Source organism: Sitophilus oryzae, unplaced genomic scaffold, assembly GCF_002938485.1.
Source record: "Sitophilus oryzae breed Bouriz unplaced genomic scaffold, Soryzae_2.0 scaffold_1396_pilon_pilon, whole genome shotgun sequence".
Classification (NCBI taxonomy): domain Eukaryota; kingdom Metazoa; phylum Arthropoda; class Insecta; order Coleoptera; family Curculionidae; genus Sitophilus; species Sitophilus oryzae.
Genome location: NW_022146055.1, coordinates 3,257,502 through 3,282,644, shown reverse-complemented (window position 1 = coordinate 3,282,644; position 25,143 = coordinate 3,257,502). Strand labels below are relative to the sequence as shown.

Here is a 25,143-nt window from a genome sequence, read left to right as displayed (position 1 = left end):
CATTATACGAAAACGGAAATATGTAGAAACAAAATATTTTATGGGTATATGTGGGGAGGCAATGTCCACAATTTAAATTATTTGGAAATGTACAGGGTGTGTCAGAACTAAGATCCATACCAAAGTTATATTTTTTCTTATGGAACACCTGGTATTTTATTTCATATTTGGATTCTTGGACATAAAATAAGGCATTTATTATAAGGGTTTAATATGTTTAAAAGCTTTGGTTTTTGAGATATTTAAAGATATTTAAATATGCATGCCGTAATAAAAAAGTTTGTCAACACCCTGTACATTACTTTTCAGAGTTAATTCTTGTGCTGACTTTGAAGCCAGAGAAATAAACTTTACTAAAAAATGTTTTGCTTCCTTATATGTATACAGTGGTATCAAAAATTGCTGGTCTATTTTAAATATTTATTTTACATAAAAACTTCGTTATTTCAAATACAACACTATGTATTTTTTTAAATAAGTCGAAGCAGATTTAAATGCTCTTTCAAACTATATTAGGGTTTCCTATACCTATCTGGCTCAGATTTTGAATAAAAAGCGATTTTTCAATAAAATTGTAATCAAGATGGCTGATGTCGCCATGGCAATTTTCTAGTGACACTCAGTAGCTATTTTCAAAATCGCCATTAGTTCATGGACTTTATTTAAATTTATAACAGGTTATTTCTAATTAATTTACCTACAAGAAGGTTAATAAGTAAGTATTTATTATTTTATCAAGAAAAATAAAGCAGTATGTGTTGGCGGAAGGAATGGAACATAATATCCATTCCTTCCATTCATTTTACTAGTAATTTTATTTTGTGAGGACAATTGCTTGTTGGCCTGAAGGGTTTATGCTCAAAGATATCCAAATAGAAATTTTCTTGACGAGAGTTTTTTGGAAATACTACTTTTCCTATTTCGCAGAGCTAGATAGTATGTCAAAAACCTATTAGGCAGAAACCTGCAGTTGAAAGTGAAGAAAATCAATTTGCCTTAATTGGTTCTTTAATAGAAAATCCAATATGTCTACAAGTCATCGTAATATAAATCAAGGAACTACTTCTTTATTCTTCTTGATAAAATAATAAATACTTACTTATTAAATTATTGTAGGTAAATTAAATAAAAGTTAACTTTTATAAATTTAAATAAAGTCCATCAAGTAATGTAGATTTTGAAAATCAAGTCAGCACAAGAATTAACTCTGAAAAGTAATGTACAGGGTGTTGACAAACTTTTTTATTACGGCATGCATATTTAAATATCTTTAAATATCTCAAAAACCAAAGTATAGGGTTAAACATATTAAACCCTAAATTGAAAATAATTTTAAATTATGGACATTACCTCTCTACATATACGCATAAAGAATTTTGTTTCTACATCTTTCCGTTTTCGTATAATCAACCGAGGCGAATGAGGTGCGACACCCTGTACATATTTATTCACCAATATCTACGATAATAATTGAGTGTACTAGTATAATCCAATATTACTGAAAATTTCAATAACTGGTCAATAAATATTTGTATTGCCATCATTATATTATTTTACGTTGTCTAACAAAATATATAACAAATTAACAAAACTAAAAATACATCTTAAAATCCCTGCTACCCCACATTGATGCGGTCCAGTACCTTCTCAGGTAGCTTTTCTAACCATGGATATCTTTATTGCCTTGTCGTTTAACGTGTTAAAGCTGTCTGAATTTCATTGGAAGATTGAAATTAGCCATCTTTGGGCATGTCACAAGAAAACACCTTTTGCATTTATAATGAGAGTCTTGTGCTATCAGGCTTTTAGAAACACGCTTAAGCGGGGCGCCCATTGAATCGGATCGGATCGGCACGGCATCGCTCAGTCCGGAAACGTCCAACACCCGGCGGACCTTCGGAATTGTTTGCCCTCTCTACCAAAAAAGACTGATTCCGAAGCCAACCGATGGACGTTGCCGAGCGGGACTGAAGCAGTGTGCGGATGACAATCAAATCATTCCGACAGGACTGTTCCGTGCCGATCCGATCCGATCCGATTCAATGGGCGCCCTGCTCTATAAAAGAAACACGAAAAAAAGCCGTTTTTATATAAACATAATTCATTTACATCAATATAATTCATTTTATACAAATATAATTCAATAATTCATATATAAATACAGGGTGAGTCTTAAATAAGTGCAAATATTTTCAGGGGTGGTATATATTTCGACCCCGACATGTATATAAGGTTTTTTTCGCAAAAAAAGATGTTGAAAATCGTGCATTTTCTTTTAAATTTCCCTGTATATTTTTCGAAAACTTTTTAGAACTGCCTGTTCACCACAAATTTTCTTTCACGGTATAATTTCTTAATCTCTGATATTACAACTTTTGGACTTAAAACCATCTCTGTTAGAGTGTGCAACAGACAATAATATTATGATTTTTCAAAGACTGACATTACATAAATCATAATATTTATGTTATTTATGATATAAGTGCTAAAAGTGGTATTTTATTTTGTGAGAAGGGAAGCTTGGGACACGACGCCGAAGGCGAAGTGTCCCATCCCTTCGAACCATGTTCTTCTTTGACACAAAAATTAAAAGAAAACAAATGTTAATTTTATTTTCTGTGTTTCTGTGAGTTCATTTCAACTAGAGGTCCGCTCTTATCAAGCCCAATACTATTATTGTCGAAATAAAACGGGCTCTCTATCTGAACTACTTAAGCTTACGCCATTTTTATTGGTATCTTTTTACGAGCGGGAAACTAAATATAATGGCGGACCGATAAACAATGGCAGCAGCGGCTGCTCGGACTAAGCTGCTCCGGGGACATTTTACGACCCGGTGTATATATCAAGTTTAAAGGTAAGATGAAGACCCTCCATTAGATTTTATTCGTTTAGAGAGATATTTTATGTCTGGACAGACGGCAGCAGAAGATATCGTTGTTTATGTTTCGGGATCCCTGCTCAAGCCGAATCAAGAAAAATACAAAAGATGTTTATGTTTATTCGAAAGAAAATGATACACCATTTAAAAATAAAAGTAAAGAGCATCAGCGACGAAGCTTCCATTGATGCGGGTGATGCGTCTCATCCAAAGTCGCATCCCTTCAAAATATTGTAATACGTTTTTATTTAAAAAAGTCACCAAGATCTCCTGTAATTAAATTCAATTTCAGTTATTTAATGTGTGTATTGGTCGAGCTATAGATAACGCTGAGACCTACGCTAAACGCTAAAAATAAAAATATCTCGACAGCGCGATGATGCGACTGTCCTCGTTACATCTTGAACGCCGCCCAACGCGAGTCGGGGTCAGCGAACTTTCCGGCCGCGATTGCGTCTCCCGTTTGCAGTTTAGGCTTCGTCCTACGTGAAAGACAAAAGCGAGCGGGTGACGCGTGCGACAACAGAGGGTGATGAACGCGACTCGCGCGACATATTTCAATCGCATCCAATGCCGCTTCAGTCGTACCTATCTCCTACTTAGGACAGCTTCGTAAGAAAACGGGGTTTGCTAAATACTCCCACGTAGGACGAAGCGTTGAGACCCGTCCTCACTTAACAACATGTTGCAGCAACTTGTTGACAACTTTTAGGACGTCCACATTCAAAAAGTTGGAAATTGGAAGCCCGATGCAACATTTTTATTGTTTAGTCCATCCCAATAATATGTCCGGCAAAAGGGATGTTCTTCTCGCGGTTGCAGCTTGCGTAATTTTAGCATGCAGAGAAAAAAATAAGAAAAAAAGGAGATTTTGGGTGCGCCCTACTCTATGTTAACGGAAAAAATATAGTGGCAGTGATTTCTTAAACGATTTGAAAGCTGATGAGATTCTTTCGCTGAGCGACGAACTACGATGTGATGGGAGATGGGAGTTTCAAAAATTTTGCGCGAATGTCAAGTGCGGATTTTGAAATTTTAATAAACAAAGTAGGACACAGAATATCTAAAAATGACACTCGGTTTAGAGATGCGATACCTGTTCAAGAGAGATTAGCTGTAACGCTTAGGTTTTTAGTTAGAGGAGACTCATATCACAGTTTGATATATTTGTTCAAAGTATCGAAGCAGAGTATTTCCAAACTAGTTCCGGAGGTCCATGATTTACACCGGTGTCACATTAAACATGTCACACACGCAACATGTTGTCAACATTCTTTGATCTTTACCGCTCCTGATGGAAAACATACAACTTGTTGAAAAAACATGCAGCTTGTCGCTTTTTAATGAAATTTTCGTAAACATGTTGCGAAACATTGTTGAATTCAATGTTGAGCAACAAGTGTAGACGCGGCTTTAGTCGGTGAGCGATTTTTAAACACATCTCGGTCACGGTATAAAATAAAATAATGACAAATTCTGAGTGCGGATGTAAAATGAAAATAATTTTGCAATCATCCTTCAGTTCTATGGTGCATTCACAAAAAATAAAAACTATTGAAGAAGGACCTACAAAGCATATATTGAATATTATTACTAAATTACTATCGTGTATTCTTCATTTTAGTGAAAATGTTTATTTTTCGCCTTTGCATTTAATTATTTGATTAATTAAATTGATTATTTTTTTTAACCTGTTACATTTTTTGTATATTTTATTTTTGTAACTTCAAAATTAAAGGCTTTAATAAAAAAAAGAAGAAAGTTTTATTGTGTTGGTAAAATGTTAATTGCAGTTACTTATTCCATCCCTTTGTATTGAGGCCACGCTACGCCGCTGGTAAAGAGATAGATAGTATTAAAGAAATAGGAGAAATAAGTAAGGAGAGTCGATCGCAGATCAAAATGGTTCTTCTCAGATTATAATGTTGGCATTATATTATTAAAGGCTATTTTATGGAATTTACACAAGGAGTGCTGAAACGAACTTTGGATAAACTCCAAACTAGGGTTTCTGAAAAAAATAATAAAATTTTATTTATTTACTGATAATTTAGCGGTTTACTGGTTTAGTTTTAGTTGATAAAATTTTCGTGCCTCCAAAAATAAGAAATGTTGAGAAACTAGAAATTCCTCTCCGAACAAATTAAACAAAAAAATCTAGTTTGATGAAACACGACATGCGTCGCTCTCTGTATTAGATCCCGAACATCATCCCTTATTTCCTAACACATAGATCGATGTATGTGTATGATAGGGTTCGCACCCACCTCATAAATTACCTACATGCTATCCCAATTCCTCCGGGACTCCGGGTGATATATCTGTTCGTCGATTGCGACGAATATTCGACAAACAGGCATTGCACCGGCACATTTGACAGCCACGACATTCATATTTTACATACGAATGTATCGAAAGCAGGATTTTACTTGAAATTAGTAATAACCAAAAGTATCGACATTTTATATAAAATGTCGATATTATTATCGTCGATAATTTTGTCCTAGATATATCCAAATACATACAAGTTTCCATACAACAAAAGTATTAAGTTAGCATGGAGAACCAATGCAAGAAACTTAATCATATTTAAATCTAGAATGCCACTCTATCTAACGACGAAAACATTCAACCAATGTGTATTATCAGTTTATACAACCATGAATAACTTGGGCTCCCATAGCCAAATAATAGACTACAATGGGCCCAACTACATCAAGCGTATCTAAATATGTGAGAGAGGCTACAACATAATCGAAAATATAAGCTTAAAATGATGATGATGATGATGATGACATACAACTTTAAGTAATCATCTTAAACATAAAATGTAAGACATGCCAAGTCTCGCAACCAACTCTGCAAGCTCACGGAAAAGTTACGTCTTCTTTGATTAAAATCATTTTAATGACAAGTCGTTCTTCAAAAGCTGATTTAAGACTTAAAATTTAAGTAATTTTCAAAATGATGATTGGTGATTTAAATCTTTATTTCAAAATAGCAAAAGAATTCAATCATTAAAAATAGGCTTAAATCTTTTAAAAGATGTAAGCCTTTTTTTAATGAGCTAAGCAGCTGCTTTAAGCAGTCCCTTTAAAATGGTAGGCGACAGACACCCAGCAGATAAAAAAAACAACACTCAATACTACTAGCAAATAAAAAGTTCTGGACAAAAGAAATGTATTCGATGACAACTAAACAGTAATAATAGATATCAACATAAAGTACTACAAAATCGATTAAATTTGGTAAAAAACATATTTTGTGTTTATAGCAATTCTGAAAATTAACCGTTTTATTTTAACCGTTTTAGTCTCATTTGTACTCTTACAATAAATTAATAATATAGATAATAAAGAAATTAGCAATTGGTAATACAAGAACCTTAGGCCGAGGAGCAAAGGGAAAAACACCACCTACCTGCTGAGCCTTATCCAGAGTGAGAACTTCAATGTAAGGACATCGAGTTGGCGAGTCATCAACTCGAGGGAGGATGGTCATGGTCAGGTCTTCACAATAGGAATTGACCTCAAATCCAAGGAGGCAATAGAGAAAAAGGGACATATCCTCTATTATAGATACGAGATAACACCGGTATCAGGTCTAAGGCGAGACCAAGTTAAAGAGGCGGAGAAAATGGAGACAGATCCTCCAGCCTACACCTCACGGGTACCTCAGCCGGAGTACTGTAAAGTATTCTTTACACATATACATTCATGCCAGGCCGAGCACGATCCGAGCTTCGCCGGAACTCGTCCGTGTCCCGTCCCAGAAATGTCGGCGTATTTTTTTCTCGGATCCGCTCCGTTCCCGCCAAGTTGCGGAAAGCATGAATGTACTTTTCCTGGTGCCCTGACTGCAATCTGCAGTCATGATATAAACAAAGTACACTTTTTATCATGTCTGTAGTAGTTATTAGTGAATCTTTCAGCAGTATTTGACGACAGGGTATGCGTAAAACTCGACAATGAAAGGATGTAATGAACAAGATAGATCCTTCATCTTTTCCTTTGAGCAGGTGTTTCCACTGCAGGTGTTGTTCTTTATTCATCAACTGCAATTGTATTAAATCTGTTAACTGTTCTAACTGTTCGTATTAAATCTTCGTGTGTCTATGGGGCTGTGTTTTCTAATATACTCGGAACTAATAGGAACCCCGTTATCAACTCGGTGTTGCATATACAGAAGGATCGGACGTGGTTCGGTGTCTACTTCACGGAACATGCCCGGCTCGGGCACGGTCCGGTGTACTGTGAATCATCCTTTAATGGCAGTATGTAGTGTGTATGTTTATACTTATTTGAGTGAGATCATCATTATATTTCTGTAAAATGTATAAACTACGAAATTTAAATAAAAATGTGACGCTTATATCCAGACACATCGAAATATTTTAAAATGTACATCCCTATTTTGAATAACGAAATGCATTTTACCGTATAGTGCGGATTTTCCTATTCAGAGTGCTGCGGGACGGATTTCTAAAGGTGTTCGTAGAAAGAAGGTGTTTTGTAAACCTCACCCGTTACAGATTGAGCGGAAATGCATTAAGAGATGCAGAAATATGTTTTCGATTGAGCGATTTTGAGCAGACGAAATAAACATGTCGGAGATGCAGGATTTGTAAAGAAGGATTTATTTTATTTGATGTCTCGTTTTACGTAGAGACGAATATATTTTATATACATTTGTGGTAAGAGCGGGACAAGTGTTCCATATCAGACTTCCTGTTTTAAATTTTAACTTGATATTTTTTACAAAATAATGCCTTCAATAATGTAGGTACCATATTTCGGCACAGCAGCGTTGCCCACTTTTACATAAGGTTTGTTCCAACCAGCATTTCGGGATCGTTTCGAAATCGTACTTGAATCGGTTTTCTTGCACTTTGTTAGCATGCGCGGACTTCGAATAGTTTCGTGACGGTGGAAAAATTATCAACGTTGGAACGCTTTGTGGATTGTTTTCGGGACTGTCAAAAGTGTCAAGCATGGGTGTATCGATCGATCGTTTCTTTTGTTTTTGTTTAGAATTTCATAACACTATTATTTTTGTTTGCAATTTTCATAATAATAATTATTATTCTTGAAATGGAGAATCAGAATCCAGTAAGTGTTGGTTAGTGTTGTTTCAACTGTATACTCACTAACTCACTTATCTGTCCTCTCTTTTATGATCCTGTTATGAGTAGTTTCCTGTTATTTCATTGCAGTAGTAGAATTTTTGAACATTATTTTAGAAATAAAAAAATGAATTACATTTCTGAAAGATTTACTCCACACAAACTCAGAAGCAAAAGTATGCAAAACGCACACGTAGGTATTCGAATTCGTAAAAAATAACCAAGACAGAAGCATCAGCCGGACGCCGGACCAGAATCAGCTGTTAAAAATTGATAATACCTGCCGATATGCTTTAATGCGCAAGTCAACCCAAACAGTTCTCAATTTGGACCATGTACCGAAATTACCGGTCTGAAATCGTAACTAAACGATCCCAAGGTACGAGTCGCAAATAGGATCGTCCGATAACCGTCAAATCTCGGTTGGAACACATTTGAATTACTGCGCACGAGCGTGATCGTTCGGTGTCGGTTCTGCGGCGGGTTGGAACAAACCTATAATAGGTTCGTTCCAACCATGAATCATAAACAGATTTGCAACAATTTGCAAATCTTGTCCAATGCGCATGTCTGTAAAATGAATTGTTTTCTGACCAATTTGAAGCTACGGTTGGAACACATGCTTAACATTTTGTCTGTCAAGTGTCAATTTTAAAAATAGAATAACATAACCTAAAATTCGTCTAAGGCAACATTGAGTAAACAAGGTTGTTGTCTCTGAAAGAACTAGGAAAATGGCTCAACAAGGTAAATATCTTTAAAGAAAATACCAATTTCAGCAAATGATTATTTTATATTTTACTTGATGCAAAGCAGGAATATTGCCATATTGGCCAACTTGGCTATTAAAATTTTGGCTTATTTCAAACCTTTCAGCTACGTGATTAGCACTTTGTCTTGTAAGCCTAAAATGTTCAAAGAAAACTTCATTGGAAATTGGAATATTGAAGCACGGTTTCCTCTGAAAATATTAACACAATAAGGTATTAGATAAATTTATGTGCAAAAATGTCGATTTTACCTAAATAATTTTGATTATTAATTCTCTGCTCATCTAGTAGCAATTCTAAATCCTCCTCATCACTACTTTCCATGAACGACACGTCACTAATCTCACCACTATACTCTTCGTCACTCATTGCGATTTAATTATGATATGTATTCACAAGTCCTTAATTAGTTGAACAGCCCGTTAAAATTATTCAAACAGATACGAGTATAATAAAATTTGCTATTATTTTATTAGTTATGGCGTGGTTATAACGGTAATACGCATGCGTCGGATAAATGATACGAGATAATTTTGCAAACCGTTCTGACAGTTTTCAAACAGTTTTCAATTTAAGATGGAACAGAAAACAAATGATTTACTAACCGACAGTAAATCCGGTTGGAACGCTTTTCAACTTCTGCGCAAACTCCTTATTGTAAGAAACCGTTTCTTACGCGGGTTGGAACGAACCTAATTTTCTTTTAATTAAAATTTTTTAGGACACAAAAATAAATTAATTATAAATATAATATATTATAATCAGTTATTATTTACATAAACAAAACTCACCTTCTTAACAACACTTAAGGGACATAAAGGGCCATTACTAGAAAATAATTCTTCCAATAATATAGCTTATTTCAAAAATATTAAACTAAGTGATAAAATTTTTAATTCATCTCAATAGCGTTATTTTTGTTGGAGATATTCGCTTTTGAATAAGACAGTAACGATTTAGCTGTAAATCGTATTGATTTTGCTTTTGCTAGCTGTAAATCGTATTGAGCTGTTTTAGTAGAACAGTTGAGTAGTATAAGTTCTGAAGAATCGGCTGTTGCTGCTTTAATTGATCATGGTAGAGATCTAAGAACTTTTGGACTAAAAACCACATCTGCTAGAGTAACTGTCTAACAGGCAATAATAATATGATTTTTCAAATAGAGTGGCATTACATAAATCATAAACACTCTTTTATAGGTCTGTTGACTAGGAGCAAAAGCAAAGGCATGGTTTTAATGTAAAAATGCGAAAAAATGTTAGTGTCCCCTTCAAAAACGAAGATCACCAAAAAAATAACGCTATTGAGATGAATCAAAAAACAAACTATCGAGAAAAGATATACCTAGATGGTAAAATAATTTTTAAATTCCTTGCTTTGTTAACGTACTCCACAGGGTGTTTCAAACTTTCACCAAAAATATCAACATTTTGTTTTCCCTCGTATAATTGACAGATGGCAACTTTCATTTTTAATTTAGAAAGAAACATTAAAAAGTCATATAATTTAGCTACAAATCGCTTATAAAATCATCAAAATCGGGCCACTAGAACACAATATATAAAACTTTAAAATACATGGAAATTTTAAGGATTTTTTTTCGTGCCGGTGAGTGTATTAACCGTCTGGCACGGCACTGGTCAATTAATTTCAATATTATATGTATTTCTGGTGTTATTAGTCCTAGCATTCTTTAGTCATTGGTTGATGGTTTTCTATTTCCTAGGTCACTTGGTATATCTGTTATAGCCAAAAAATCGTAAAGTTCTATTTATTAAAAAAAAAAGAAAAAATAATAAAAACAGAGCGAAATAATCTCATTCAATATGAGATTTCTTTCTTCTATCAATAAAATCGTTCTTTTTACTTTTCGATTTTCCTCGGAAGCTTAGAGAGTGCAGCGTGCACTGCATCTCGGACAAGAATAAAGTGTTAAATCGTGTTTCCGGTTTGTCGAAAAAAAAAGAACAAGAAGGAATACGGTTAGATCCAGATATTCCAGACGATATCCAGGGCCTAGGAGACCACAAAGTCGATAGTTCGATTGGAAAAACGATATCTAGACATCGCCACGTTGTAACCCTACGTTGTCTGGAGCAAAAGAAATAAAACATAATAGGAATATCCAAAACTGTCGATATCTTAAAATATCGATATTTTTAAATAGTCGATTTTTTTATATTTTTACAATTTTTTAAGGGAAGAAACGAAAATTTAAAACAGCTGCTTTTATTCAAAATAATAATTGTTTAAGCCAGCAAAGTATATTTACAATGTTTTGTCAGTTGATTGCCTGCATGAAGTGCCTACTAAAACCTACTAAACGATAACATTTTTATCCCAGTCTGTTAACAATCAACTAGATTTTATTTATTTTTTTTTATTTTTCAGTAAGATCATTTGAAAGTTAATAAATAATTATATTATAGTTCTTTCGTTTAAAGAAAATCGTTACCATGACAAATATTCAAACTTTATAAGTATCAATTAGAGTTTACTTGCTAAATTTCTAAAATTGTCATGGTATCAAAATTTTGGAAATGAGACTACAATAATAAAATTATTAATTTTTAAATAGCTCTACTTAAAACACCGGAAGGTTTAAGTATAGGAACATGATATATCGTTGAAAATCTATTTTATTAGTATTTTGATTTTTTTGAATAATATACATAGGGTTGAATTTAAAATAACAAAGATGTGACTAATTTTAAAATAAACGGAAATAAATAATATTTTTGCTCTCTCTCTGTCTAATATCCAATCGGATGATGTAGACAGATTGTCAATATATCGACTTTCGTCAATAATTTGTACATTTTGTTTTTGACTGTTATGCTGTGTCGAAGATTATTAAAATAATAAATGTTATACATAATTTTATTACTAGTTTTATTTTAAGTAAGTAAATCAATATTTCTAGCAATTTAACCACTCAAGTATGAAATAATACATTTAAGTAGATTTAAATAAAATTACAGCGCTAGTAGTTTATTTTTGGGTGGTAGTAGCAAAATTAAGGAGGTAGTAGGTAATTTATTTTTGGGTGGTAGTAGCAAAGTTAAGGTGGTAGTAGTCTATTTTTGGGTAGTAGTAGCAAAATTAAGGTGGTTGTAGTTTACTTTTGGGTGGTAGTAGCAAAATTAAGGTGGTAGTAATTTATTTTTGGGTGGTAGTAGCAAAATTAAGGTGGTAGTAGTTTATTTTTGGGTGGTAGTAGCAAAATTAAGGTGGTAGTAGTTTATTTTTGGGTGGTAGTAGCAAAATTAAAGTGGTAGTAGTTTATTTTTGGGTGGTAGTAGCAAAATTAAAGTGGTAGTAGTTTATTTTTGGGTGGTAGTAGCAAAACTAAAGTGGTAATGGTTTATTTTTGGGTGGTAGTGGCAAAATTAAGGTAGTAGTAGTCTATTTTTGGGTCGTAGTAGCAAAATTAATTGTTAGTATATGACATAAATTAGGATTGATTGGTGTATTCAATTGTTTTTGGTCACTTCCTGTTTCACCAGAAATAACTACAACTTTTGATTTTTAAATGGCACCCTGGGTATTTTTTTACTTTATTTGATAGAAAATGACATTCTGAATAGAATGACATATCATATGTCAACTTTTGACATTCTCGCTTAATAAGAAAATGTTTCTTAAAATTCAATCTAGAGTGCCATGTGTATGTTAAAAACACTAAATATTCATCAAGAAGCCTTGGAAAAATAGATTTGATCGTCTAATGTTTTTAGTGTCTTGTCCTGGCTAGTTAAAAAATGCTCAAATCGTATTTTTAATCGTATCTCAATTTTTTCAAATAGAATGAGAGTGACTCATTAGCATATTTGGAAAAAGCATTTTTTTACGAATAATTTGATACTACACACTTGGTATTTCAAGTCAAATTTTCGTTACGAACCGCAAGTTATAATTTCAAATAAACTATATGTGAAAATGTCAAAAGTTGGCATATGATATGTCATTCTATTCAGAGTGACATTTTCTATCGAATAAAGTAAAAAAATACCGGGGGTGCCATTTAAAAATCAAAAGTTGTAGTCATTTCCGGTGAAACCGGAAGTGACCGAAAACAATTGAATACGTCAATCAATCCTAATTTATGTCATATACTAACATATCAAATCTCGTTTTTTTTATCTAAAAAAAATAAAAAATTTAGAGGGGTGAGCCACTTTTGAGACGCACCCGGTATAGTTTTTCGTTTTATGTAAAAATCCAAATTTTCAAAAAAAATCTATCACCGGTTCTTCATAGACAATTAACGTGCCATATCGGCATCACCGTGAATCGCCCTATAGATATAAAATACAACCGTTAATGACATATTTCTATGAAAAACAGCTCACTATAGCTCTGAACACTCTGTATACAGTCCTTTGTTCTAACCCCACTTTCAGTGCTGGCCGTTTACGTGTTACAACTTATTTAATTATATCAAACAACTTCACGTGCCCAGAAACATTACATTTCTTTTACATATTTAATACTCATACTTTAAACACTTGCCCATTAACCATATTTTTATCTTTTTGTTCAGTCTGCGTATAACTGTCGTGTGAATACTTAATCCCTTCATGTTTCCAGTGGAAAAGGAAAAAAAACGTTATGGCATGCGACGTGAAGTTTTTCTGCATCGTGCTGCAAATAAAGTCGTCCGTTTCCTATTTTCTTGGATTTCCTGTTTTGTTTCTCAGTCAGGAAAAACGTACCATTTCCTTAGATTATATAAAATAACAAGGATACTACCTATGTAATATTCAGACTAATTCATTGCATTAAATGGTTCATAAAGTTCCAAAGTCAATTAAGTCCCCAAAGCTCCATATGAAGTGACTTATGTGAGATACTATAGTATATACAGGGTGATTCAGGTTATTGGTAGTTTAAACTTTTATGTGGAACCGGTGATCGGATTTTCCTGAAAATTTGAATTCATAGGTACTTACAGGAATCTGGTTCATCAGTCTAAAATATTTTCGGCGATACTGTATGGCTGCTTCATATTAAACACCCGGTGCAGTATTATTAACATATATTACTATATTTTTGGAAACTATTTCTATTTTTTTAGGGTAGGGTAGTAAAAATTAAGTGAAAAAAACGAGCTGGGCGTCGCGTTGTGTTGTGGCAATTTCAAATGTAAATAAAATCGCCATTTGACAAAAGCGGATACAGAACAAGTGTGGCGTACTATGTAATTTATTACAAACAAATAAAGAAAACCAATGAATATCTAAAAAACAAATATAAATTAGTAAAAACCAACTAACCCCACCAAATAACCAACTCTAACCAATGAATTAACACCCTCCAAATAACCACGCTAACCAAAGCTTAATAGTTGCTTTGCTAGAGCTAGACGCAAATGTAAAGGAGGACGTAATTACGTGGTTGTTGAGTGCAATAACATTCAATAACTCCCAAACCAAACTTTCACGGATATTCAACTCTCCCGAAACACTTTATAGTAGTAGTGGGAACTATCGAATGAATACTATCGAAACATTCGATAGTTGCAATTCATTCGAATAATTCGATAGCTAGTAAAAAAAATCGTTGAAAACTATTGGAATAAAAATTATCGAATAGATGCGTCATCTGCCTTGAAATATTGTATTCTAGTAATTCGGCAGCAAAAACCATTCATTTATAAAATTCATTATGAAATTCATTTATTCGTCAGGATCGATTATAATAAAATATTAAATGGATTTTAGTTGTCGCCCGGGGACGTAGGTTTCTCTCCGAGAAATCCGACAGCGGTCGGTGGCAATGCTATGAAAGAAGCCGGCATCTTTGATTTTTTTGCGGAGAAGATAAGGACACATTATTTTTTTTACTGAGGTACTAGTATTTACACAGAAAATACATTATGAAGGGCGCTGTTGCCATATATTGGTATTAGTTGATATTAGCAAAGAATATTATTGTTTGGCTTTAGTTAGTTAGGAATAGCATGTCTATATATTTTGCATTTTTTTATTAATATTCTGTTGTTATACTGCAATAATACTTGTTATTTTGGATGTAGGAAAATGATTTTTAATGTTTTTAAGCAAAGACTGGTTTAATAAAAATAATAATAACAGTAATAATTTGTTATACCTATTAACAACAAAATTTAAAATAATTTAATATAAACATTTTTTTTACGTAGTAGCAATATATAAACAACAAATTAGATGTCAAAATTATTTATATTAGATCCTATTTAAAAATAATATAGTCTTTAAATTTTTTGGCAACGTTGGTTTATTAAATAATAATAATTACAGAACTGATTTGTTATATAACAACAAACTTTAAAATCATGAAATATAAACATTTATTAATTTTCTAAGCATACAGTGCTATGGAAGGAAGATATAAATAAAAAATTAGAAATCAAAATTATTTATTTATATTACTATTTAAAAATAATATTTACTTTTACTGGCATTTGCTTTAAAAAATAAATGAAATATTTCTTCGCAAAAAACTACATGTAAGAGAATTAGCATAAACAAAATACAAACATCGTTAACTTTTTTTTAAATAGCACGTGTAAAACTTTCAATTTAATTTTCACATCCCATAGTTTGAGTTCGATAACCATTTACTTAACCACATTACTTAAATATGATTATTAAGTTCCAACTAATTCATATTATTAAAACATCTAAAATACAAATATGTATTTTTAAAATTAATTCTAAGTTCATCTCATCTCTCTTAAAAATTGCTACTTCTCAAAATTTCCCATTAAAAAATAGACCATACATACCATATGAAATAAAATAATTGAAAGATCGGGCTACGGAAAATCATACGAATTTTCGGAAAAATTTTGACACCTGTACACGCACACAATCGTTAATTTAAAAAAACTACTATTTTAGTATTTTAAATATTTTAATAAACGCAAAAATAGCACAGTATTTATAAGGTGAAGTTATAAAAATTTGGAAGAACTAATAATGCACTGACGTACACAAAAATCAAACGAATACTAAATTTCATTTATCAAAAGCATTCGATAGTCGTGGCTCAACGATAACCATTTAATTGGACGGCGAGGTTGTCACATATGCTTTAGTAAAGAAATGAATGAATGATTTTATTCGAATAAAACCATTCGATAGTTGAAATCATTCATTCAGTAACCATTCGATAGTCTGATTCATTCGATAGTTTCCATCGCTACTTTATAGCTACTCAGTTTCTCACACCGCACCGGTTTGATTAACATCAAAAATGGATTCAAGCAGTTCGACGAAACAAGTGAGCAAACAAAGTGCCCATTACATAATGAGAAAATTAGAGAGATATACTATGAGAAGATAAAATAAAATTTGGCAATATTGATGGTATACTCTGTTTAACAAACTAATGTTTAATTTTTTTATGAAAATCTTCTACAATTATAATTATGTACCTTTAAAAAATTTCGTTGTAGCCCAAATAGCCCCAGTGATGTCCCTACTAGCAAAACCGATGCGTAAAACTTTGCTCGCTACCGTAGTTGAACTCTAAAAAGTCTAAAAAGTTGTTGAAGTCTAAAAAGTTTTATTAGCTTGAATAAGATATTATAATACAAGTCAAACCTTCTGAAGGTATCAAAATATTTACTTTTTTATTTTTATTTTTACAATTTTCACAAATTATACTTCCTAACACTTTTAGAATAATTATATAAAAATGTTTCGTGTATTCGCTATTTAAACCCGTGTATTTGTTTAGTCCGCGGTTTGCAGATTCTTCCATGGTGGCAGCACCGGCGGATAAGTTAGTAAAATAACGAAAATATGAGGTATGCAAGTAGTTTCCAAAAATGAAATAATATTGAAATTATTCTACTTAAAATAACAAAGAACACCACAATACCACTTTAAACATGTAACGCAAAAACCACTCGGGATAGATTATGACATGATACTTAATACAGTTGGAGTAGAACCTCTGGTGCTACAACAGCAGAATAATGCCGGGACCGCATTAGACCACACGCCACGCGACCCTACGCTATCCCACGTGGGTCCACGTGGGATAGCGTGAGACACACATGAGATCTGGAACAGGCGAATGGCCCATCGCATAGCGTGGGATGGCATGGGGTGGCGTGGGGTGGCGTGGGGTGGCGTGACGTGGGGTGGCTTGTTGCCTAGTGTGTACGCAATACATGTAATTAAATCGAAAAACATACGCACAGATCTTCATGATATGGGGTAGCATGGCGTGGCGTAATTATGTCCCGGCTTAATACACTAATTCACCACAACTCTATAAAATGCTTTATGGTGCATGTTGGTGACAAAACCCGACACTGAAATGTGTCTACGTTACTTTTCATGATCTATGATTTAAGGGTATTTAATCTGGCGTGAGTACTTCTAATAACTCAACAATTACAGGAAAAACTCTTTCGTGTTCTAACGAAGTTCTCTTTTATTAATATAGTTTTTCAGAGAGAAGTTTTAATTACTAATAATTAATGGGTCATGCGTGGCGTAATTATTATAATTAAGCATAAGAAAATAATATGAAAAATGCATGGTCGATATTTGATTTAAATTTAGCTCCACGGTTGCGCCAGACAAATTTAAAATTAGCTGAAAACGCCTTTTGATTTTTAGGACTTAAGGAAAAAATAACTATATTTTCATGTATTTTTTTAATTTTCTCTATAAAGGTATACAAATTTGGAAAAGTATAAACGGGATTAAGTATTTTAGAATAAGCAAAATTTTTTATGAAGAATGCAATTTTCTCAAAATGTTATTAGTAAAAAAATATCCTCTTGTAAAGACAATCCGGGGATATACTGTAGTAGAGGTGAGCTACTTATGAAAAACACCCGGTATAATATTAAATACCAAAAGTAATAAATATTTACTCAGACTCGAAAAATACAATAAAAAAATTATAGTTGCAACGCTTGTCCAAAGCACCCTGTACATTTAAAAATAATTTTAAATTGTGAATCAACGTTCTCTAAACAATATAGAATTTCATGCGTAATTTAAACCAATTCAAAAATTCCTCTTCATGAAAGCACAATTTCGAAACGAATTAAAGAACCCAAAGGGAGTAGATTTTTAATTCAATATTTAATATACTTTTCCCCTTGATCGTTTCTTAAAAGAAACGAGACAAAGGACTCTTTTAATATCGGATCGAAGGAAAAATAATAAAGGCAAAGCAGTAGTAGCTTTAAATATATTTCATTTTTCTCATTTTTCTAAAGAAGAAGGAAAAGGGAGTACATTGGTGGAAGTTTATTTCAGGGCTGGTAAAAATGTTACTACGTAGTATTCACTACATTACAGTATTGAAAATAAAATAATTTCGGACTTCCATCGTCTTTATTTATTTTGATTAACACAACGTTTCGGTCAAAATAAGGATCACTGACCGTTATCAAGTGTAAATTAAACTAATTCCTAAAACTACTGAGCTTTTATACTGGGGTCAGACCCGTGAAAAAGTTGGGTTGTTCAACCGTGGTGTTGTCCACATAGAATGCCAGTTAGTTGTCCCCATATAGGCCTGTTCCAACACCGGAACACCGTTTTAACACCGGTGTTGGGCTGACACCGGTGGCCAAATATACGCTGTCCGGTGTTCCGGTGTCGACACCGACACCGGTCTGGACACCGGTGTTCATCTCGATACCAGTTCTGAATACGACACCGGTTTTGATATCGACACCGGTATATTTGGTGTCGCTGATAATAATAATGCCGTATCGCTGCTTATTTTTATCGTTTATTAAAGCGCACCGACTTTTGCCAGACTAATCACTAAAATAAAGTGGAAGCGTCAGATAAACAACTTTAAAGTAAAAAATTGTTTAATCAAAAACAAATAGAAAACAAAACAAAACATAAAAAAAACAAAGATTCGTAGCTGTAAAATAAACTAAAAAATATTACATTAAAAAAACTAAAAAAAAACAAACAAACGGCACCATCGACATCGACACCGGTGTTGATCTCGACACCGGTTTTCATCGCGATACCGGTGTTGAGATAAACACAGGTGTCGAGATAAACACCGGTGCCGAAATGAATACCCGTGTTGGGATAAACACCGGTGTCGATGTTGACACCGGTACACAGACTGAAACACCGGTGGTCATCAACACCTAACACCGGGGTTCAAATCTCAACACCCAACAGGTCTAGTCCCATAGGTGCCATAGAATGCATTGGAGCATTTTATCAGTGGTTGCAATATCGTATGTATTTCGGTACTAGGATTGCTAAAAATATTGTTATTGCTTATATACCGGGTGCGTCTCAAAAGTGGCTCATCTCTATAACTTTTTTATTTTTTCAGTTAAAAAAACGAGATTTGGTATGTTAGTATATAAAATAAATTAGAACTGATTGACGTATTCAATTGTTTTTTGTCATTTCCTGTTTTACCGGAAATGACAACAATTTTTAAACGGCAACCTCGGTATTTTTTTTTACTTTGTTCTATAGAAAATGACACTCTGAATCAGCCCCGGATCTAAGGGGGGGCAAACCGGGGCACCTGCCCCGGGCGCCAATGTCAAGGGGCGCCAAAATCATAATATAATACGGTTGAAAATCAAAAAAATTGCTACACAAAGCACCTAGTATGCACCTTACGTTCTTCTATCAAGTATTCATTTAATTTTAAAACGCTCAGTTCGTTTTTGAACACATTCTAAAGTTTCATTCAGAACCTCGCAATTAGTGGAATAAATTAGCGGTTTCAATTATTACACTTTATACTTTTTAATTCACGATCATTCACAATGTTTAAAAAACACAATTAAAATTAATAGAATATACTAGCAACAGCTTGCGGTAGTCAGTTGTATCCATAAAGAAAGCCAAATATTTAGCTTACAAAACAATAAACTTTTGATTTCTAACCACGATTTCTTTTGATGGATGCTAATCAATGGCCAAAATGACATTTCCCGCGAAATTTGAAGTATAATTAGTAGAAAGGTCAAAAGTTTGTTTACTGTTGCTACTAATTGAAAATGACTACCACTAATTTAGACGTTCTGAATTCTAACATTGAAATTAAAGGAACAAACTTCTAAGCTAATTGAAACCACTAATTTATTCCACTAATTCGGAGGTTCTAAATGAAGCTTAAGGGCTCATTCTGTCCCGTTTACGAAAAATGCCTACCTATATCTAGATGTTTGAAAGTTTTTTAAATTAATTTATTGCAAACGCTGGAGAGAGGGGGCGCTACTATCAATTTTTTACCCCGGTTTAAAAAAATTGTAGATCCGGGGCTGCTCTGAATAGAATGACATATCATATGTCAACTTTTGGCATTTTCCCATATGGTCTATTTGAAATTATAACTTGCGGTTCATAACGAAAATTTGACTCAAAATACCAAGTGTGTGGTATCAAATTATTCGTAAAAAATGCTTTTTCTAAATATGCTAATGAGCCACCCTCGTTCTATTTGAAAAAATTGAGAGATTATCGAGGATATTATTAAAAATACCTACGATTTGGGTATTTTTTAACCGGTCAGGACAAGACACTAAAAACATTAGACGATCAAATCAATTTTTCCAAGGCTCCTTGACTAAGAATTGATATATGTCATGTCATTCTACTCAGAATATCATTTTATATCGAATAAAGTAAAAAAATACCGAGGGTGCCATTTAAAAATCAAAAGATGTAGTCATTTCCGGTGAAACAGGAAGTGACCAAAAAGAATTGAATACGTCAATCAATCCTAAGAAATCTAATCTAATAAAAAGTTATAAAGTTGAGCCACTTTTGATAGCATAGTAGATGCACTCTTTCTCTTATTACAGTTGGGGTGGGAGGTTGGACGCTTTGGTGTTACACAGCAAAATAAAACACTAAATTACTGCAATACACCAAAACACTTTTACTTTTACACTGGACGCGCGTTTCGCTAACCATGTTAGTATCATCAGCAAATTATCAAGACTTGGAATGATAGTCTTGATCATGGCCGGTTAAAAAATACCCAAATCGTATTTTTAATAATATCCTCGATAATATCTCAATTTTTTCAAATGGAACGAGGGTGGCTCATTAGCATATTTAGAAAAAGCATTTTTTACGAATAATTTGATACCACACACTTGGTATTTTGAGTCAAATTTCGTTTCTCTCTCTCGGGTAGGTTTTAGAGAGAGAGAAATCTTAAGCTTATGATGCCTCGTTTAATGTTATATTCATATTGTTAAAGTTTTTTTTTGGAATGAAACAAAATATTCATATTGTGTCTTCATCTGTAAACGAATTTATAAATCCTAGATCTGGTCATGAAAGATATCTTAGGTAAATAAAGAAACATAAGGGTATAATACCTATACCAAATATGTAGAGGGACATTACTATCGTAGGAGCAATGATAACTTATAGGTTTATAGTTTAGTAGTCCAATATCCATGGTGGTATACGGTAGGTGACGAACTCAATAAATCTATAGAATGATAAAAAAATTCATAGTAGAATATGCGATAAAATTCACGACAGATTTGATAAGCAAAGACAGAGTGACAACTGTATAGTGAGTCTACTAACAGGGTTGCAAGCTGAATAGGCATGTATAGCTAATTGGATTGGCAAATTCAAAATCGCCAACAGCTCCTCCGACTTTTTATCTAAAGGATAAAAATATCTAATAAACACACAGCGTATGTTTATCCCTCTAACAACATAACCTAATACGGACGCATTTCATAATGAAGTTGGACGCGCCTTCGAGCGAATTTCCTGCGAGAAAAACAATATTCTGACAAGGCCGATGTCAGTCAAAGCTATTTGGCAAATTGGAAAGATCAAAGCAAGCTCCCCCTTGTCACTCATTGCTCGCCTCGCCCCTCAAGCATTATCTTATAAATTCTTTTTCCGGCAAACAGAGTCCAGGGTTGGATCCGTGTAATAAACTGAGAAATTACGAATTTTTACCGTGTATCATTACCGTGTGATCAAATGAAAAATTCTTTCCAGTGTTCTTATAATTTTTGGAAATACACTCAGATGCAAAAAAACATAAAGGAAAATTTTTTGGTCTACTTTAAAATGTTATATTTTTTTATTGTGTGAACTTATGTCAAATACCCTGCGTTTTGGAAGATGATGCATTTTAATTCGTGTTATTACGTGTGTTTTGTGTCTTTTGAAGTCAAGTGGAGGAAAAATCGAGGGAAAATTAACTATAGACCCAGAGCACAGTTTATAATTTAATACTCGGTACCCAGGCGGAAAGTCTAATACATCAATAAAGTTACCATCAATAAAGTTTGTATACCATCTCGTCATAGATCAGTTCATCTCATATATGGTACAAGAATTGTACTAAACAGTAAACATATACTAAAAACTGGAGTAGCTGTAAAATAACGACATCACACGATAGGTAAATAATAGATTTAATAGTACTGCGGAAAAATGTCAAAAGGTATTGCTTTAAAAAAATTAAGATTAAAGTTAATTAATCAACCTTTAAGGTATAAAATTCGGTAAGTGCTATTATTAATAAAATAGGTTGTTTTATTTATGTTGTTTTATTTATCCCTGTGGAATATTACAAATTTGTATTTGTACATAACTTATATTGATAAATACAATAATAAATGAGGGCAGTTTCTTGAAGCTTGAAAGTAAGAAAGAGTTCTTTTTTATATTTTTTTGGTATGTGGTGTTTTGCTATTGTTTCTTTTGTATTAGCACATACCGTTTTTTTTATAAAACAACTCGATTACATTTTTACTGTTTTATATAGTTTTTTCACAATATTTTGAAGTAATCACTCAAATTTTAAATATACTAACTTCCTGCTGTGCGTTCCAAATGTACTAACTTATTTCTTTGTAAAGTAAAATAAACTACTTTGAAATTTAAATGAGAGACACATATATTACTGTCCTCCATTCACGTAGTTGTGCAGCTCTGAACTGTTCAAGAACGCGATACTCTCACTCCATTCAATTGAGTCATAAAGTTCAGAACTCTTCCGCGCCATATAGAGGCACCAGGCTATCGCGCACAGCTCCTTTCAGAACCTTTCTGAGCAGCCCAGGGCGTAAAGCTCTGGAATTAGAAATTCGCGAATGGAGGACAGCATATCACTGTCAAGGATCTTATCGTTGGACAGACTATAAAAGTAAAAAAAAATATAACACTTCAAATTTGATGAAAAAAAATTCCGTTGCGTTTTTTTGCGTTTGAGAGTAAATGGATTTAGAAGCAAAAAACTTGAATATCGTCAACTAAACATAGGTTTGTAATGAAATTAAGGCAGATACGAGAAAATGTCAAGACGCGCTTTTATAGGGGATGAATTGTTCGTTTATAGTAAGTATAAAATTTCAATTTAAATAAGATCACAATATTTTTAAAATTTTATAGAATGAAAAATGATTAATTTCATGAAGGCGAGTAGAACTTTTTTTGTATCAGTTTAATATGAACATTATCACTATCTAATAAAAATACATAGTAGATATGGTTATAGCTTCACTAGGTCCACAAATAGTATAGTATCCCCACGGTATAGCTTCTTTTGAAGTCAAGTGGAGGAAAAATCCAGGGAAAATTAACTGTAGACCCAGAGCACAGTTTATAGTTAATACTCGCTGCTCAGGTAGAAAGTCTTATACACCAATAAAGTTACCATCAATAAAGATTATATACCATCTCGTCATAGATAAGTCGTATAATGGCAAGAATTGTACTAAACATATACTAAAAACTGGAGTAGCTGTAAAATATCGACATCACATGATAGGTAAATAATGGATTTTAGTGTAATGGAATATTTTAGAGCAGACAACAAACCTAGCTTGTTAAAAGCGTATCATGTGTTTCCGCCCTTAAATTGGTATTTTTTCAGAAGATCGTAAAGACTGTTTAGAATGAAGGACCTGTTTCTCTGGGAAAAACTAAATATTTTTCTGTTGGGTGTAAAATCCCACGTCCATAAATTAATATAATACTTGCTTTGAAACAGCTAGAAACGACTAGCATCAGTCATTAAGGCTGTAAAACCCTAAATTTTAACTTCGAGATTATATAAGCAAAACCCCTAGAAAGCAATAAAACTCCTAAGACGACACTCTTCTCACGATAGACCTCCCACGGGCTAATACAAACAGATTTTGGATAAAAACAAGTATAATTGTTAATTTAAATATTAAAGTAAAGCTCACGTAATGATATTCTCAAAAGTTAAGGACTGTCCTCCTTTTTTATCCAAAATATCCAAAAGTATGTGAAATAAATAAACTTATAAGATAAAACAGCCGAATCTAATGAAATCAAATTATAAATGTGATTTGTTTGGTTTTTAAGGACAGACCTTAAAATATACTTTAGTTAGGGTTAGATTTAATCATGTGTAATTGTATTTACGGTAATTATAATATTTACACGGATATTAGTAATAATTTGGAAATAATGTAGAAATGGTCATAGTAACGACATCTGTGACAAGTAGAGCGAACTAGACCGGGAACGACAGGATAGTTGAGGTTTTCTCAGACCAATCAGACGGTTCCTGAAAAGCGAACCCGAACAGGATTTGAGAATGGCTCGGCTTTTGGTGGTTCCCTATTCTTTTTACCCGCCCATTTTAAAGATTTCGAGATTTAGGAATATAGTTTTTTGGATCAGTTCGGTACTGACTTTTAAATTAGACGGTCGAATTTACTCCGTGTAGATCTTATATTATCCAGTGGTTTCTTTTTAATAATTTTAGTAAGTTTTCTATTTAAAGATTTTCTTAAATATTCAATTCTCAAGTTAGGAAATTTTAAACATTTCATGTATAAAGATTTTTAATTTGTTGTTTTAGATTTTCTTTAATATTTTTTATTAACGATTTAAGACTTTCTGTTTGTTCTAAAGGCTTTAGTAAAAGTTAGATGTCATCACACAAATGATTATTTTACAATTGTTCTTTTTATTAAATTCTAATTTAAATCCAATTGTTCAGTTAATATTTTTTTTGACATATTAATTTTCTGGCAATGAAAATTCTAAGAGAGATTTGAATTGTATGCTAATTTTAGATAATTTAGATTAGACTAATAAGAAGAATATTTTGTATTTTTAACTTTATCACTTCTGAATTTTAATATCATTTATTAGTTATTTTTGATTAAATTTCGTTCCATTTTTTTATTTCATTAATTATAAATGTCTTGTTAAATCTTTTCTTTATTTTCATTTATTTATTTTTTTATATTAAATATAGTTAGGTGTTGTGAAAAATCGGCATTTTATTTTTTATCTACAAGGAGATCAATGAAGTCTTCGACAGGTTCTTGTTGTTAATGAAATGCTGACGGATGTTGACGTAATAAGGTAAGTGGTAGTAGAATTGTATATTAACTG

The 25,143-nt window shown here is 32.8% G+C and overlaps 1 protein-coding gene across 7 annotated transcripts in view; it reads right to left on the bottom strand.

The window, feature by feature from the left end:
- The window catches only part of LOC115875878 (uncharacterized protein CG43867), a 517,198-nt gene that overhangs the window by 87,797 nt on the left and 404,258 nt on the right, over window positions 1-25,143 (bottom strand). The window lies entirely within an intron of this gene.